The following is a 17,307-nucleotide window of genomic DNA, read 5'->3' as shown; positions in this document are numbered from 1 at the left end:
CAAAAGAAGAAACACGGCCATTCAGGTTACTTTTAATACTTCTGATGCATTTTCAGGTTTCCTTTTTTTTTTTTTTTAAGATTTTATTTATTTATTTGAGAGAGAGAGAATGAGAGACAAAGAGCATGAGAGGGAGGAGGGTCAGAGGCAGAAGCAGGCTCCCCGCCGAGCAGGGAGCCCGATGTGGAACTCGATCCCGGGACTCCAGGATCATGACCTGAGCTGAAGGCAGTCGCTTAACCAACTGAGCCACCCAGGCGCCCCATTTTCAGGTTTCTAAATAGACAGCACCATGCCCGGATATTTGGCCTCAGCCCAGTGGTGGCTGAGATAGGCCTGGCTTGGGGTGTGCATAGGAACGTGGGTCACAGAAAGGGCTTTTGGGAGGGAGAGGGGTGCATCGAGGATCCTTTAGCTGGGCTGGAGAGGGGAGGAGGGAGGCTGGCCAGAGCCCCGCACCTGCTACAGGGGAGGAGGGCCCAGGTGCGGATGAGGCAAGAGGCAGGAGCCCCACTTTCGCAGGGGGTGTTTGGGAGGGCAGGCAGGGTGAGCTGCTCTGGAATCCACTGCGGGTGTCTGTCTCCCACCCCGCCCATTGAGGTCAGGGGGCGGGTGGGCCTGGCTTGGGGGCCCATGATGGCAGAAATAGGCCTGGCTCTGGGGATGTGTGGGAGCGGAGAGTCGGGGGCAGCGGCCAAGGCCCCAGGGCACGGTCACAAGGGAGTGGGAGTCGTGGCTTATCAGCCCCATCAGAGCCCGCCACATTCCATCTCCCCTCACCCCCACCGCTCCAGCCCACTGCCCCGCCAAGGGGAGAGGGTGGAAATGGGCTCTCCCAGATTTCATTCATTTCTGCAGGCAATTGACCTCTAAAGCACTTCCCACCCGCCCCCACCATAGGGGGAGCAGTCAAGAGGGAAAGCGGAATAGTAAAAGCCTACACTTAACCACTGGCACTGTTCTTAGGGCTCTGTATATATTAACCCATTTGATCTTTACAATTTGAGGGAAGGAGGTATTTTTATCTATGCCCATTTTACAGATGAAAAAACTGAGAGGCAGAGAGATTAAGAAACTTGCCCAAGAACACAGCTAGCAGTGAGGACTTGGGTTTTGAACTTTGGTAGGATTTGGTTTCCATCTTTAAGATTGGCCTATTCCAGTGGAGAAGGTCTCACTTGTGGAATTTTTTGGTTCTCTCTTTCCTTCCTTCCTCCCTCCCTCCCCCACTCCCGCCCTCATTTCTTCCTGTCTTTCTTGGGTGGGTAGTAGGCAATGGTTCAGTTCTGGTTCATAATGGTTTAATTCTGGTTCATAATGGTTCCAAGACAGACCTGTGGGCTGGTAGCAAATGCAGCCAACACTGCTTCCCATGGTCCTGCCGGTGAAGAAAATCTCTCCCTGGGGGAAGCGATGCCTGAGGGCTTGATGGCCAAGCCTTTCCTAAGAGACCCATCAGTTTAGGCAGTGTTTTCCAAACTAGCTTGGAACCCATTAATACTCATGAAACCTATTTGGAGGATCACAACCAGTATTTTTAAAGGAAAATTAGAAAAGAATAGAAAACACTAAGGTGCAGGATATGTACCAAATGCAAACATCATTTTGTGGAATTTCTATTTCAAATATATATATATGTATTGGGATCTGCTGAAAATCGACTTCTCATATGACAGGAAGCCAAAATGATTGGAAAATACTGACTCAAGAATCTATTCCCTAGGGTTAAGAATCTATTTTCTTCAATTTATCATAACTCCTACATCCCCCTCTATGCCATTTCTTTAAACATAGCTATTTTTTTTTAATTTTTAACAGTATTCACATTTTGTTGTTGTTGTTTTAATTATAGAAGTGATAGAAGAATACATTCTGGTTGTCCAGCATTTCAGGAGTGCAGAGTAATAGAACACTCGCCTCTCCTCACTCCACTCGGGGCACAGGGCTCACCCCTGGGAGCAGTCTGGTGTGCTTCCTTCTGGTCTTCTTTCAGAGATGTGCAGGTACATGCATTCATGTGCACGTTATTTTTACTTATACTAAGTTAAACTGTATGCACTGGTATCTGCATTTTTTTCACTTATATCTTGGAGATCTTTTGCTGTCCGTTCCACATAAACTTATTTCGTTTCTTTTAAGGACTGAGTGATACCCCACAATATGAATGAACCATGATATATTGTGATATATGAATGAACCATGATAATGAACCATGATATATTTGGCCTCTTCGTTTCTTTTAAGGACTGAGTGATACCCCACAATATGAATGAACCATGATATATTGTGATATATGAATGAACCATGATAATGAACCATGATATATTTAGCCTCTCCCCTGTAGGCACCTTACTCCATGGCCTACCGCCCCTCCTATGAGCCTCAGCCTCCCTATTCTAAGCACCCCTCCTGTCCTTCCCTCCCCAGGGCACTTGTCTCTCTCATCCAGGGCCTGGAAACACTGGGTGCCCCCCCTTCCCGCCAGCCTCCTGGTTCCTCCCTCCAGCCCCTTCCGTGTGGGTATTGGCCAGGCCCCGGCTGGCAGCAGCCACGGCCTGGCATGAGGAAGCCTCCAGGATTGGAAGACATTTGCTAAGGATGCTTAGCAACACTCTGAGTTAATTATTTAATTGGGTGAAACATCCATTAGGGAGGATTCTCACTTTCCAGACAGCCTGTGAGTAAACATGTCGAGAAGAGAAGAGAAGAGTGAGGTGTTGGCGAAAGCTGCCATTCACCCTGGCTCCTCCCCCGCCCCTGACTCCCCAGCGGGGGAACGGGACCCTGAAGGACTCTGCCCAGATGTTTCCCCTGGCTGGGCCAGGGCAGGCTGGCCTCCGAGACAGGCTGTGTCCATGAGGAGGGAAGATGTGGCTCAGGGCCCCACTGCTGGCACGGCCCATATGGGGAATGTAGTGTCAGGAAACCCACTGGCACCAGGTAGCTCTGTCCGGAGCAGATCTGATTTGAGAACCCAGTTACAGGAATGTTGGGAGAATCAAAAAGGGGAAGGTGAGGCAACTTCAAGGCAAATAGTTGCAAGAAGCTGCTCCACCCCCTGGAACCGGGCAGTGGAGCTCCAGAGCCCAGAGCTGGGACCCCCAGGTCAGAGCTATGACTTGGAGGGGCCAACAGCTGGGAGCTGGGGCCATCTGTGGGGAGTGTCTGGCAGAAGCTGGTGGCACAGATTAGATGCCACTGCGAGCAAAGAGAGAGAGAAGACAAGAAGAAATACTCTGGCCTTTCCTTCTTCCTGCCCTCCAGTGCCTTGCCTTGGCTGAACCCCACAGGAAACCAGTGGGCAGGGCAGCCAGAGACACGTGACCCACAGGGGGGCTCCCTACATGCAGAACAGAGCAGGGGAAGGGCAGGAAGTGAGCGCCAGGGCAGACAGGCAGCTCAGAGGCCGATCCTGGTGCCGGCTCTGCTGGTGTGAAGGAGCTTCCTTTAGGAGAAGGAGATCTAGGTTAGGGGCTACGCTGTGGGTGTCTAGGAGGAAAAGAAGGCCTGGTTCGCACCGGTGCCCATCAAGGCTCTGTGTAGAAGACCCCTCTGGGCATTCTAACCAAGGAGATATTTAATACAGAGAATCAGGTGCTTTCAAAATTGTTGGAGGGGCCAGAACAGCAGGTTCCAACCTGAACATCCAGGAACGATTTCCAGAAGGATTCTGAACTGACCCTGGTGGCACTACCGCCTCTGGAACCATCCCTTGGACTATGGATCTGAAGCCACTGTATCTGCAATACAGAGGTCACAAAGTCAGAACTGAGCCACTGCTGCTGCCATTGTTGCTCCTGTCTTTGCCTTGTGACACCCAGAAGCTACAGGATGGATCCTGGGAAGTTCCTGCAGAAAACAAACAAAGAACTAGAAACAACCAGAGACAGGAAATAGCCTCGGCCTCATACCTCCCCTCCAAATATCATGGTATAACTGACGGGTGGAATCCTTTTCACTTCCAGAACCCTAGCTGCAAGGGATTCTGGGAAATGCAGTTTTTCATTTTCCAACCTCTCCAGCCAAAAAGGAGATGGCGTGGGAGGCTAAGGGAGCCCATCATCAGTGTCCACCACACCACTTGGGGAAAACTCAGCCAGGTGGAAGAAATGGTAGAAGACTGCGGGGGCCCCATACATGTTGGGGACTCCAAATGGCACAACAGTTGTGAGAGGGACAGCTCACCCTTTGGGTTCCCAGAGTGGTAAGCTAACATATGCACATTTTAGAGGGCTGGCCCCCTGTGCCAGCTCATTCCGCCCTCCCATGCACCTCAGGGGACAGGGTTGAGTACCTCCCCCATTTACTCACAGGGAAACGGAGGCTCAGAAATAACCTGCCCAAGAGCACACGCCAGTAAAGGGCAGAGCTGGGCGGAGAGCCAGGCTGCTTGACAGCAAAGCTCTTCGGCTGGGTATGAAGAGAGGGATGGCAACAGAGTAGATGGGGGGTAAGTGGGGGGGGGGGCGGCAGAAGGGGGCTGAAGGAAGAGCCTCCAGGTGAGGATCCCAGCACGAACAGACACTGAAGGGTTTGGGCATAGTGAACATGGCCACTGGGAGCAGGCGGTGTGGTGGCGAGTGGGCATTCTGAGGAGGAGGGCAGAGAAGGGACAGGCCATGTTTGGGAGGAGGCTTCCTGCTGCATAGACCATGAGGGACACTCAGTGTCCACAGAGGGAAGAGGGAGCTGCAGGGCCTGGTACAGGGGCAGGAGCCCATGGGAAAAGGGCCGGAATGGGGAGGCAGGCGCTGGTGAAGGAAAGAGCAAGGCCAAGGCCAAAGGAGAAAGCTGAGGCTCAGGTGAGCACCAGAGCATGGAGGGTCCCTTGCCCAGCTGGGAGCTGTTTTTTCCACCACCAAGTAAACATCATTTCTGGGCTGGAAAACAGCCACCATCAAGGGGGGAACATCACTGTGCTGACAGCTAGCCAGGAACTGGGGGTTCCTGCCTCATTCCTCCCCCAGAAAGCCTGCTTGGATTACCTACACCCAGCACTCCTGGAGCCAGGGCCAGTGGCATGGGTGTATGGCCTGCACCTCACACACCAGGCATAATCCTTTATAAACCTGTGTGATTTCCCCATATCCTGGGCCCAGCCCTGCTCTAAGCTCTGAGAAGCAGGGCCTGTGTCATCCATCTGTTTAGTGGGTGTTGCCCCCGCCCCGACCCCCACTGACTCCACAAAGGGCCATGCACATAGTGGGTGCTCTGTGGGGCGTGCTGAGCTGATCGGAAGGCCAGGTTGGGATCCCAGGTGGACAGACTGGCCATCTCCCATGGTCCTCTTCAGCAGCCTAGGCAGGAGCACAGGGAAGAAGGGAGGGAGTGTGTGTGTGTGTGTGTGAAGGAGGGGGCGCATAAAACAGAAACAAATAAAGAGTTCAAATGTGAAACGATTAAAAAAAAAATAAATCGAAGGGAGTGAGATAAGGCAGTGGAGCCCCTGCTCCCTAGTTAACATTCATTGGATTGAATAATCAGGCTTCATTATCTCAAATTGTCTGCATATTTGCCCTCAAAATGCTAATTTACAGTTGGCTGGGAGCAGTCTCGGCCTATTTTGACTAAAATATTATTTCACTTTATTGAGCATTGTTCTTAGCTGTCGGGCATCTTGCTTTGCGAGGGAAAGGAGGGGAAGAAATAGAGGGAGAGAGGAAAACATTTTCTATCAAAGCTCTGCCCCGCTCAAGTCTGATTATGGGCTCCCTGTTTTGCGTAGAAATGGCATTTCTAAGCCTCCAAGTAAAATTAGAGTCTTTATCATTTTCTTTTAGGGGACAGACAGTTTATCACTAATCTCAGAGAAGGAAATAGAAATAATTTTTTTGTTTGTTTTACTGAAGGGATGAAAACTCTTGCTCATCACTCCCTCCTCCCTCCTCAGTGCTGAGGCAGCCAGGTCCTCCTCCACTTTCCTCTGACCTCCAAAGGCCCGAATTCTCTGCCTCTTGCCCTTCTCTGTCCTTCAGGCCCCAGTGACCAAAACAATGGTCACAGGCTACTCCTCACATCAGCTCTGGAGTTTGGCTGGAGTTTCCCAGAATCTCAGCTCTGAAAGTCTACAGATGTCAGCTCCACATTTAATTCTAGAATTGAGTTAGAAAGGCATAGCCTTCCTTGGAGCTAAAAGTCCATAACAGTCCTTTCAAGTCTTTGTTCACACATGAGCAGTGTTCCAGACGGCAAGATGGGGCTCTGGGCTGGGTTTTCAGTGTGGGGATGGGCTGCACTGAGCCATCCACATTCTCCACCCCCACCCCTGCCCCAGTGTCCCTGTGAATGGGGCCAGGAACTAGCGTGACCCTCATCTGGGTCAGCCCAAGGCTGGGCCAGTTCTGTCTGTTAGAGTCATGGGGAAAAGAACCTTAAAATCATTTTATCCCAACCTCCTGAATTGGATGACCAAAACTGAGACCAGGAAGAAGTTAGTAGTCAGAGGCTACAAATCTAGTTCTGGGTTATCTTGGTGACTCGGATTACTGTTTGGAGGCTTCTCTCCTCTCCCAGACTCCTTTCTGAATGCTCTTTTTGGTCAGCCATCTTTCTACTTTTTTTTGTAGTCTCTTCCCTGTCATAGTTCTTCTGTGGGCAGTGAATGGCCATTCTGGCACTCTGTGAAGCAATAAGTGTCTATATTGCTGGTACCTTCTACCCTGCTTTCACTGTGAAGGCCAGCCCAGAAGACAGTATGCCCAGCCAGCAGGCCTCCAGCTATCCTGCTCCAAAGCCATCTCCACCCCAGTCAGTCAGGCCTTCCCTCTCCTCCAAAGCCCAAGGAGGACATCCTCTTCTTAGCCCCTGAAGAAGCAGAAGTTCAGGTTCCCAGGCCAAGGCCCAGGGTCACTGTGTACAGCTGGGCAGGTTGTACATTGCACAAGGGTACCTGGCCAGGTGGGGAGAGGGGCTGAGATCCAGCTCTTGCTTTCTTCACTGAGTCCTGCGCCCAGCAAGACATGGAGCTGCCTCTGCCCGGAAGGATGCCAATGGGGCTAGCCGTCCAGAGCTGGCTCACTTCTCTGTCCCGCCTGCCCAGCCATCTGAGCTCAGCCTTCTCCCAGCACTCTCTCCTTCTGAATTGTGCTGAGACCGAATGTGTTGCCTGGATTGAGATCCAGACTTGACATGTCCTGTCCGCTCCCCTGCCCAGGATCTGTGCGGTGCGGGGGGCCTTGCCCTCTGTGTTCAATAGGATTGAGACATCCAGGCGCTGCCTCCGTCCACTCACGGCAGCCAGCGCTTGTCCCAGGTTGGGTTCGCCTGCGCCCTGGTCATAACGGTTACTGCTGTCCTTCGGCTTCCTGACCTCCTGACTCACTGGACTCCCAGGCGCTCCGTGCATGTCTCCCTAGCCAGCCCACGCCTGGGACAGCAGCCTCTGCCCAGGCATAGGTTAACTGGTCAGGAAATATCATCAGGCATTTTACACAGAAGTTTCCGGAAGGCAGCGTTACAATACAGCCTACGGGCACGACAGCCGCCCACGTGCACACAGAGCAGACATCACACACATACATCCCAGCCAGCACGGCACACACGGTGCAGACACACCCCACAGACACCACTCACCCTCGCCCTTAGCAAACACTACAAACACACAGACAGAACCCAAGAGATACTATTTACACGCCCACGCTCAGCAGACACACACAGCCAACACCCCCCCCCATACCAACCTACACTTCTATCCAACAGAATCCACACACACCCTCCACTGACACCACATACACACCCCTCCCCAGGCACGCACACTTCCATACACGGCAGACTCCACACACACCCCCAGCAGATATCACATACACGCCCACCCATTCGCACGGGCTCTGTCACATTCACTGGAGTTGGTGGCCATGCACCTGGTATGATATGAGAAAGCTGAGAAGCCCCCCCAGCCCGCACCTACACGCACGAGGCAGTACTGCACCCTCATAATTTGCCTGATGCAGTTACTAACAACGAGGAGGAGAGTCCCCAGCTTCTGGGACGCAGGCCCCGGGCTTCGGCCCAGCTCTATCACGGTAGAGACATGTGACCTGGATCACCCTCGCCTCAACCAGAAATAAGGCATGAGGACTTGTCCAGTCCTCAGACGGGCGTGAGGGCCCCGGGTGCTCACCGTATTGCATACACTGAGTGCCGCCCTGGGCTGAGTGCTGCAGGCCAGATAAGGAATTCCAGGCCAGCCTTGCGCCCTGTCCTCAGGGAGACAGCGTCTGGCTGGAGAGAGACGCAGGGCTTAGTAACAGAGGATGTGAGAACAAACATACACCAATTGTGCATATTCACGCTCAGGCAGAAGGCCTGAGGATTAAATGGTGTTCAAGGTAAAGCAAGCAACCCCGCCGGTGGCCACTGCAGCTGGCCATGTCCAGAGGGAAAAATTCAGACTTGGGGGGAGGAGGGTGGAAGATCCTGGGTCATTTATTCATTCATTAGCAAATTATTTATTCGGCATGCGCTGTCTACCTGGGCACTGTCTTGGAGGAGTGAGATCCCTGCCTTGGGCAGCTCTATCCCAGCTGGGAGACAGTTGGGACCAACCAGGCAACGAGTGAGGATGATGTCAAGGTGGTGTCAGGTTAGGAGGCAAATCAGCAGGTAATGGGCAGTGACTGGGGCTCCCTTTGGCCGGGGCAGGGCTCCGTTAGGGCAATGAGGGCAGGCATGAGTCCAGGGTGAGGCAAGGAGGCCCTCCCTCTTGGGTGCTGACCCTGCTTTTGCACAACATTGAGAGGGAGTGTCTCCTAAAATCTGTGCCCTCTGTGGTGGTGCTTCACCCTAGTCGCAGCCCTGTGCAAGGTGTTAACGGGAGAGGAGGCACGTAGGCATGAGGTGCTAGGTCACTGTCCAGCCCTCTTACCCAGATTTCTCTCCTCTCTCTCTGCTTTTGTGTCCATTCCTGCAGCCCTCCACTTACCCTGGCCTGGCCTCTGCCCGCAGCCCTAGCTTTCCTTCCCTGGGCCTCAGGGTGTGGAGGAGGCCCCTCTCCCTGAATCCCCCAAAGACTACAGCAGCAAGACTTGCCCCCACACAGAGAAGCCAAGCTTTGAACTGTCAGCTTAGGCCCAGGAAAGTCACTCAGCAGGCCAAGCCTCAGTTTTCCTGGCCTGGGGTGGCTGTTCTGGGAGAGAAAGAGGTGCATCCTGGAGGCCTGCATGGGAGGCTGGGAAGTGAAAGGGAAGAAAACTCACCCCTGCTGAGAACAGTCTTGTCCCTGGGGGGCCATCACGCAGGCTTCAGTGGGTTGCCCCCAAAGGCTCCCCTATTACCCTATTTCTCTCTTCCCCTGCACTGGCCTTTCTCGTTAGGGACTTGTAGAATAGGCCATGTCTATTTCGGCTTGGAGCACTTGGGGCCCTGCACTCCATCTCTACCACCATGTTCAGTGAATGAATGACGGAATGAAGCCACTGCGGGGCCCCGGCCCCTCTGGGCGAACCACAGGAAGCGGGCCCTGGCCCCCGCAGAAGCACTGGGAACCTGACAGTGGTTTGGAGTACATAGGGACTTCCCAAGTCCAGCCAGTCAAGTCCAGCCAGGCCCCTTTGGATCCTCCCTCACCATGCTTAAAACAGCGTGGTCTGGGGGGTCTCACTTCCCCAGCCTGGGGTGTGCCTGGGCAGGTTTGCGGCTGTTCCCCTCCTCTCTCTCTCTCCCCTGGCAACCATCGATGCCCTTTCCAGGGACGTTCTCCGCCTCCAATCCAGACGGCCCCGCTGGAGAGGAGCTCCGAGGACGCGGGGAGGGAGGGGCGGGGAGAGGGTCCTGACTGCCTCCTAGGCCCAGGGTGCGGAGCGGGGCGCCCCTCCCGGGACTGGGCTGAGCCCCGGGCTTCGGCGCTAATCAATGGGCCGCAGCCGGCGGGAGGGGGGCCGGGCAGGAGGATTAGGGGCGGAGAAGTGCAATTACCCCCGATAGGCCGCGCTCCGGCTTTCCTCCCGCGGTGCGGCTCAAATGCCACATTTCGGATGCAGCGCCGCGCTCGGCCTGTTTGCTCGGGGAGCCGGGGCCCCGGGGCAGGAAACCAACTCGCAAGTGTATCGGAGATTAGGGCCCGCGGCGGCGGGGGCGGACGCTGGGCAAACACGCGGCGGCCGCCTCAATCCCCCGTCCTCGATTCCGCCCGCGGCAGTGCCGGCCCGGCCGTGACTCGGCTGCGTGCGGCTGGGTGGCGGGGCGGAAGGGGGGGCGGAGCCCGGGCCCCCTCCCCCGCCGGGGGGGAACCTCTGCGCCCGCCCCAGGAGAGGCTTGGCTGCTCTGAGGAGACAGGCACCGGGCGAGGGAGCAAAGCATTTTTTTCGTCCTTCCAATGTTAAGAATTTTGCACCCTTTCCTTAATGAGCGCACACGTGGAGGACCAACTCCCGTAAAAGCTGGCTTGGTACAAAAGGTCAAGGTGCGAGGAGGGAGAGAGAGGGCACGGGAGGGAGAGCAGGCCCGGAGAGGGGTCACGAGGCAAGGAAAGGGGGGAGGAAGGGGAAGAGGGAAGGCGAGAGGGGGAAACCTAGGCACGGACGCCTTTAGTCCCTCTGACCCTCCTTGATTAGCCTCCCAGGATCGGTTCTGACTCTCCCCTCTCCCTGTACCCCTAGTTCACCGTCTGCCTGCTGGGGTGAGGAACCCCTGGTTGGGTCTGGGGAAGGAAAAAGAGCCAAAGGTGGAGGTGTGAAGACGAGAGTGATGGGCCCCTCACCGGGGGGCTGGCAGCTTGGCGGCAATGCCAGGGGGCCCGCGCAGTGCGGGACGGCGCCCCCTGGTGTCCAGGGGACGGCGCTGCTTGGCGGTGACCGCCGCCCCAACAGGCTTCCAGCAGCCCCAGGGGACATGTCCAGAATCTTAAGCCAGATCTTCCAGGGCCCCAGAGGTTGGAAGGACAATCTAGGACTCCAGAGCAAATCCTCTCCTAGGGTCCATAGGACACCCCCACACCAGCCTCTGCCACATCCCCAGCTAGAGCTCCTCCTGCCCTGCCCACCCAACTCATCCTCAATCCGTGCTCTTTCCTGTTCCCTGAACAGACCAATCATTCCTACAAATGCCTTTGCTCAGGCTTCTCAGAGAGTCCAAATCCTGCCCACTTACCAAGGGGTGAGTATGTTCCAACCCCTTCCTCCAGAAAGCCCTCCAGGGCTTCTCCAGCTCAGAGGCTCTTTGAACCACTTCAGCATCTGATTTGGTCTTAGGATCCCTCTGTGAGGGGCCTTAGCCATCTGTTTTCTCCTTGAAAGACAGGTTATATGTTCTGTTGGAACTGGGGATAGAATTTCCCTCCACCTCCAGACAGATGCTGGAGCTTGAAAAAACAGTGGATCAGTCCCTGAGGCATCTGTGTCCACATGGGCCACTTTCCCTCAAGAGCAACACAGTTCCCCTCCCAGGGACACTCACTGGTGCCTCACTCCGATGACTGGCTCCTCTGCCTCCAGCCCCAAACTGCTTTGGAATCGCTGCTCTTCTTGGAGGTTATGAAGTCCTTTCTCATGCCGTTGACATTTCTGAATTGAACAAATTGTCTTCCCTGACCTGTGTGCCCCTTCCTCTTCACCCTCCCCTAAGGTTCCTTAGTGAGCTGCTGGGACCTCCAGAAGTGACCAGTCAGGCAACTACCAGTTCCAAGAGTTGAAGGGTTCTAGCCTCACCTCCAGAGAGGCTGTGGCTAAACCCATCAGGAACTAGCCCTCACTGTGGGTGGACATTCCGGCCAGGTAATCAGCTTGTGGAGTGCAGTGCAGCAACATCAGCCAACATTCACACGAGCCTCTCTCTCATTCCAGAAGGTGCACATTTAAGAATCTCTCCTAACAAGTAACTTGCAGGGAGCACAGCGCCCCTAAGGATGCTTGTCATGAGGTGAAATGGAAAACCATCTTAAGGTCCATCAGTGGTGGGCTGGCTCAGTTAACTATATTAGTACGCTGTACAACCACTTATTAAAAGTGGGCCAGAGCTGGGGTACCTGGGTGGCTCATTCGGTTGAGCATCCAACTCTTGATTCAGCTCAGGTCATGATCTCAGGGTCCTGAGATCAAGCACAGCATCAGGCTTTTCACTGGGTGTGGAGCCTGCTTAAGATTCTCTCTCTCCCGGGTGCCTGGGTGGTTCAGTTGGTTAAGCGACTGCCTTCGGCTCAGGTCATGATCCTGGAGTCCCGGGATCGAGTCCCGCATCGGGCTCCCTGCTCGGCAGGGAGTCTGCTTCTCCCTCTGACCCTCCCCCCTCTCATGCTCTCTCTCTCATTCTCTCTCTCAAATAAATAAATAAAATCTTTAAAAAAAAAGTGATTATGGAAGGGCTTTTTTTTTTTTAAGATTTTATTTATTTATTTGAGAGAGAGAGAATGAGAGAGAGAGAAAGCACATGAGAGGGGGAAGGGTCAGAGGGAGAAGCAGACTGCCTGCCAAGCAGGGAGCCCAATGCAGGACTTGATCCCAGGACTCCGGGATCATGACCTGAGCCGAAGGCAGTCGCTTAACCAACTGAGCCACCCAGGCGCTCGGGCTTTCATTTTCTTAATGGTAATTTCAGTATTGCTTTATTTTTATGCAACATGTATATATTAGTTTTGGAATCAGAAAAGAACCTATAGGGCGCCTGGGTGGCTCAGTTGGTTAAGCGACTGCTTTCGGCTCAGGTCATGATCCTGGAGTCCCGGGATCGAGTCCCGCATCGGGCTCCCTGCTCGGCAGGGAGCCTGCTTCTCCCTCTGACCCTCCCCCCTCTCATGTGCTCTCTCTCTCATTCTGTCTCAAATAAATAAATAAAATCTTTAAAAAAAAAAAAAAAGAACCTATACTGTCAGGACAGAAGGACCTTGGACACTTGAGGCTGGCAAGGGTTGTGGTCTGGGAGCAGGAAAATGGGTCCCCTATGGGGCACTGCCACCTCCCAGCTGGGACTGTGTAGGGGGAGGGTTGCTTTCCTTGTCTGCACCCCTCCAGAGTCCGGAGAGGAATCAGACGAAAAATGAGGTCTTTTTCTTTTTGACATTTGGGGGATCTCCTGCAGTTGACTCTACATTACACTCTTCCGCCTGGGAGGTGGGGGATGCTTGTTTCTCCCCCGCAGTTAGAAAGTGTTGACGCCACCAGCCCGAGAGCAGCGGTGGTCGGCGCGCACACTGCGTCCCTTCTTTCCCTCCCCACCCATACCCTACCGCCCCGTCGGGACACAGCGCGGCGCCCCTCCTCCTCAACTCAGGCTTCATTCCCTGGAGCTTCTGAGGGGTCTGCAGACCAAACTGATCCTAACGCTTTGGCTCCTATATAAGGGGCCTTGCCGCCTCCCGCGCCCTTGCCCCGGCTGCCCAGACACCAGGGGTCGGGGTGCCACTGGCAGCCAAGGTGCTGGCCGTCCACATCACACGGTCTGCGCGCGCCCCCTGCTGCCTGCTGCGAGAGACGACAGTCTCCCCCTTCAGTCCGTAGGTTCCAGGAGCCCCCCACCCTCTCACGTCGTGGGGCGTTCTCACAGCCTCGCTGGGACCGTGCCCAGGAGGGACAGGCGCTTAAAAAGCAAAATGGTGCCTCCATGAATGGGATCAGCACCCCCTGAGGCTATCATCTCATTTCACAAGGGGCCTAAGTGACTTTCCTGGGTCTCGTCACACAGCAAGTTAGATAATAGGACCTGACCAGAGTCTAGGTTTCCTGACAGCAAGTCCAGGCCCCTACAAACTACTGCCGGAACAGAGAGCTTAAATTCTCCAGGGCACTGTAAGAGGAGCTCCGCAGAGACTGAGAAAACTGGGTTCTGCCTCCCACGAGCCTCTAGCCCCAGAGCAGGTGCAGGTGCACAAACAGCCCAGTGACCAGCATCGTGCACCTATCTGTTCTGTCTCTGGGCTGAGCCTAGCCAGGCAGCGAGCACTGACAGGACCCTCCCCAGCACCAAGTCCAGGTGTGGTCCCAGCCCGCAGAAACACCAGCCCAAGAAAGCTCTAGATGCACCCCCACCCCCAGAACTGAGGCTGTGGTTTGGATAACCAAGGACTGTTTGAATAACCAAAAACTGGACACAACCCAAATGTCCTTCAACAGTATAATGGAAAAATTGTAGTACATTCATCTTTGTAATACTCTACAGCAACGAAGAGTAAACATACAAACACAAAACTTGCAAACACAAAACTTGCTACATACAGGGCTACATACACAAAACTTGCAAACATAGTGCTGCGTGAAAGAGACAAGCTGAAGAATGATAATTACAGTATGATGCTACATATCTAAAGTTCAGAAGCATGCAAAACACCTCATGCTATATGTTGCTTATGGATAAGTAACTGTGGAGCAACTGCATGAGACCATGAATGGAAATGATAACCCCAACTGGAATGGTAGTTAACTCCAGGGAATGGGACTGGAGAGAGGCTCAAAGGGGTTGCGTATGTGTCTGTAATGTGCTTTAAAAAAGAAAAACTGAAGTAAGTGTGGCAGAAGCTACAGTAAATAAAATTGGATGGTGGCCTCTTAGGTATTTACCGTGTTTTTATCTATAATTTTCTTAGAGTTTGAAATATTTGATTATAATTTTGTAAATGGAGGGGAGGAAAACAATTGCTTACCTAAAAATAAGCCCTCTGATAACCTGCTTTCAGGAGCTCAGCCTGCTCATCTCCCCACTTGACCATTCTCCTCCATCTTTCATCTCATGCACTGATGTTTTTCTTTCCCAACTAGAATCCACATGTATGTGACCTCCAAATCTACGTCCAGCCCAGAAACCTTCTCTGATCCAACACATTGTCCGGTGTCTCCACTGGCCCATGTTTCTCAGATACCTCATCTTCAAGACATCCAAAACTCTCCCCTCCAATTGCTGGTTGCCCACAGCTGTAAAGATGTGTGGGGAGAAAATATACACCCAAGCATCTTGTTGAGACTTTTGAATGCTGATGATAAGGAAACAATCTTCCAAGCTTTTCAACAACAGAGAAGGCTTTCTACAAATAAAAATTAACCTGACAACAGACTTTCATCCACAAGTGAAATTCTGGAAAATGGCTATTAGAAACAGTGAAACTTCTGCACATACAGCACCAAAGAGAGACCTTTAAAATAGTTTTGAGTAGAAAAAGAAGAAAAGGAAGGAAGGAAGGAATTTATACACAATACTCTTATATAAATTTAAAACATATATACAAAACCACCCTACATGTTTCACATGGATCCATAAATAGTAACAAATAGCAAATACACGAGAGAGAGGCTGATTGGGGTGGGGGGGAACTGGCAAGAGGATAAGGATAAAGAGGAAAAGACAAAAAGAGGAGTGGGGTCTGGTATGGACCTCTGAGGGTAATGGTCATGAAGGAGTAGGAGAGCCAGCTCTCTGCTTCTGAGGTCTAAAAGCAAAAAAGAGTCATTAAAAAAATTTTTTTTAAATATTAAATGCAGAAAAAAGATTGAGAGTCATTGGATTAAATGATGATGCAGAGTGACAGCAGGGAGAGCTTGTAAGAACTTGGATTCAGGTATGTATTTTTGCTTAGAAAAGTGCTAAGTTTCAAGTGATATGTGATGTGTTTGGCCCAAATCAATCCTTACCCAGAATTCCCTAGAAAAAGCTGACACCCTGGTGATCTTGAACCAGAAACTCAAGCTCATGGCAGCCTACCTGGCTCTTTTTTTTTTTTCTTTTTTAAGATTTTATTTATTTATTTGAGAGAGAAAGATAGCGAAAGAGAGAGAGAGCATGGGGGGGCGGCGAGGAGGAGCAGAGGGAGAAGGATAAGAAGACTCCACACTGAGCACGGAGCCCCATCCCACAACCCCGAGATCATGACCCCAGCTGAAATCAAGAGTCGAATACTTAACCAACTGAGCCACCCAGGTGCCCCTACCTGGTTCCTTAGGGGCCCTGAAAGGAGCACCTAGCCAAAGGGGAAGACACTAATCAGGCTGATGAGCGGTTTCCTGCCCTGCTCACATCTCCTCCCTGATACCCACATGTATGTGTGCACAAGCCTCTGTTCTATGCCAGGAGCTGTATCTTTATTACTCATTTTAGATTTCACTAAATCCAAAGAAGTGGGCTGTATTAGGTGAAGCTGACATCAGTTACATTCATTCATTTGGTTTATTCATTTAACAAATATTTGTGGACTGATCATTCTGTGCCAAGCTCAGTTTCAGGCACAAAGAGAAAAAGCAATAAACAGAGCAGATAATCTCTGTCCTTGAAGAGCTTATATTCTTGTTGAGAGAGATAGTAAAAATAAATAAGTTAGTAAAATACACATTTATTGGATGGTGATAAGTACTACAAAGAAAAATTAAGCAGTACAAGGAAATAAGGAATATAAGACAAGGCAGAGAGGGTCAGGTCAGGGAAGGCCTCATTAAAAAGATGACATTTCAGCAAGGACCTTAAGAAGATGGGGAATGCGCCCTACAGATATCTAGAGGACAAGTGTTCCAGGCAGAGAGAACAGAAGTGCAAAGGCCCTGAGGCAGGAGTATATTTGGCCAAGGGAAAGCCAGAGGCCAGTGTGGCTGGAGCAGAGTGTGTGCGTGCATATGGGGAGGGGGGTATTGAAGAGTAGTGGATGAGATTAGAGAAGTAAGAGTTGTCAAGGGCCTTATCAGCCCCTACCTGGAATGACTTGGGAAGTCACTGGAGGATACTGAGCGAAGAAGTGACATGCTCTAACCCGATCTACCAGAACCACGCTAGCTGCTGGGTTGAAGACTGAAGACAGGCAAGAGAACAGACAGGTAGCTACTGTAGTGATCCTAGCAAGAGACATGAAGCTTGGCCCACGGTAGCATCAGTGAAGGTGGTTGGATGAAGTCAGATTCTGGGTCTATTTGGAAGGTAGAGTCTTATGAGAATGATGCTGATGGACTGGATATGAGGATGAGAGAAAGACTGGACCCAAGGCTGACTGCGTTTTTTGGCCTGAGCAGCTAGAAGGATGAAGTTGCCACTTTCAGGGATGGGACAAACCATAAGGGGAGCAGGATGAGAACAGATGAGGAGGCATGAGGCTCACTCTGTGACTGTGCACATGCCTGATGGAAGCCTAGGTCTGTCTGACTCGCAAGCCCTTTCTTCTTTTGCTCCCCCACACTGCCTCCCCGGAGAAAAGGCAAAGCAAGCAGGGTCCTGTCCTTGCCTCCTCTGCCTTCCCCCAGGTCAGCATATTCTGGGGAAATCATGCCTTCAAACACTGGGCTGTAGTTAGTTTTTAACCTGCTGTGGTAAGTTGGCTGCATCGTCAAAGATTCGTCCATTTAGTGAACAAGCATTATGACCTGTCATTGTTCTTAGCCCAAAGTCTGGCCTGTCACTCCCCTCCCGTCA

The sequence above is a fragment of the Mirounga leonina genome, unplaced genomic scaffold (assembly GCF_011800145.1).
Source record: "Mirounga leonina isolate KUSES-001 unplaced genomic scaffold, KU_Mleo_1.0 Mir_125, whole genome shotgun sequence".
Lineage (NCBI taxonomy): Eukaryota > Metazoa > Chordata > Mammalia > Carnivora > Phocidae > Mirounga > Mirounga leonina.
Note: the sequence above shows the minus strand (reverse complement) of the source record.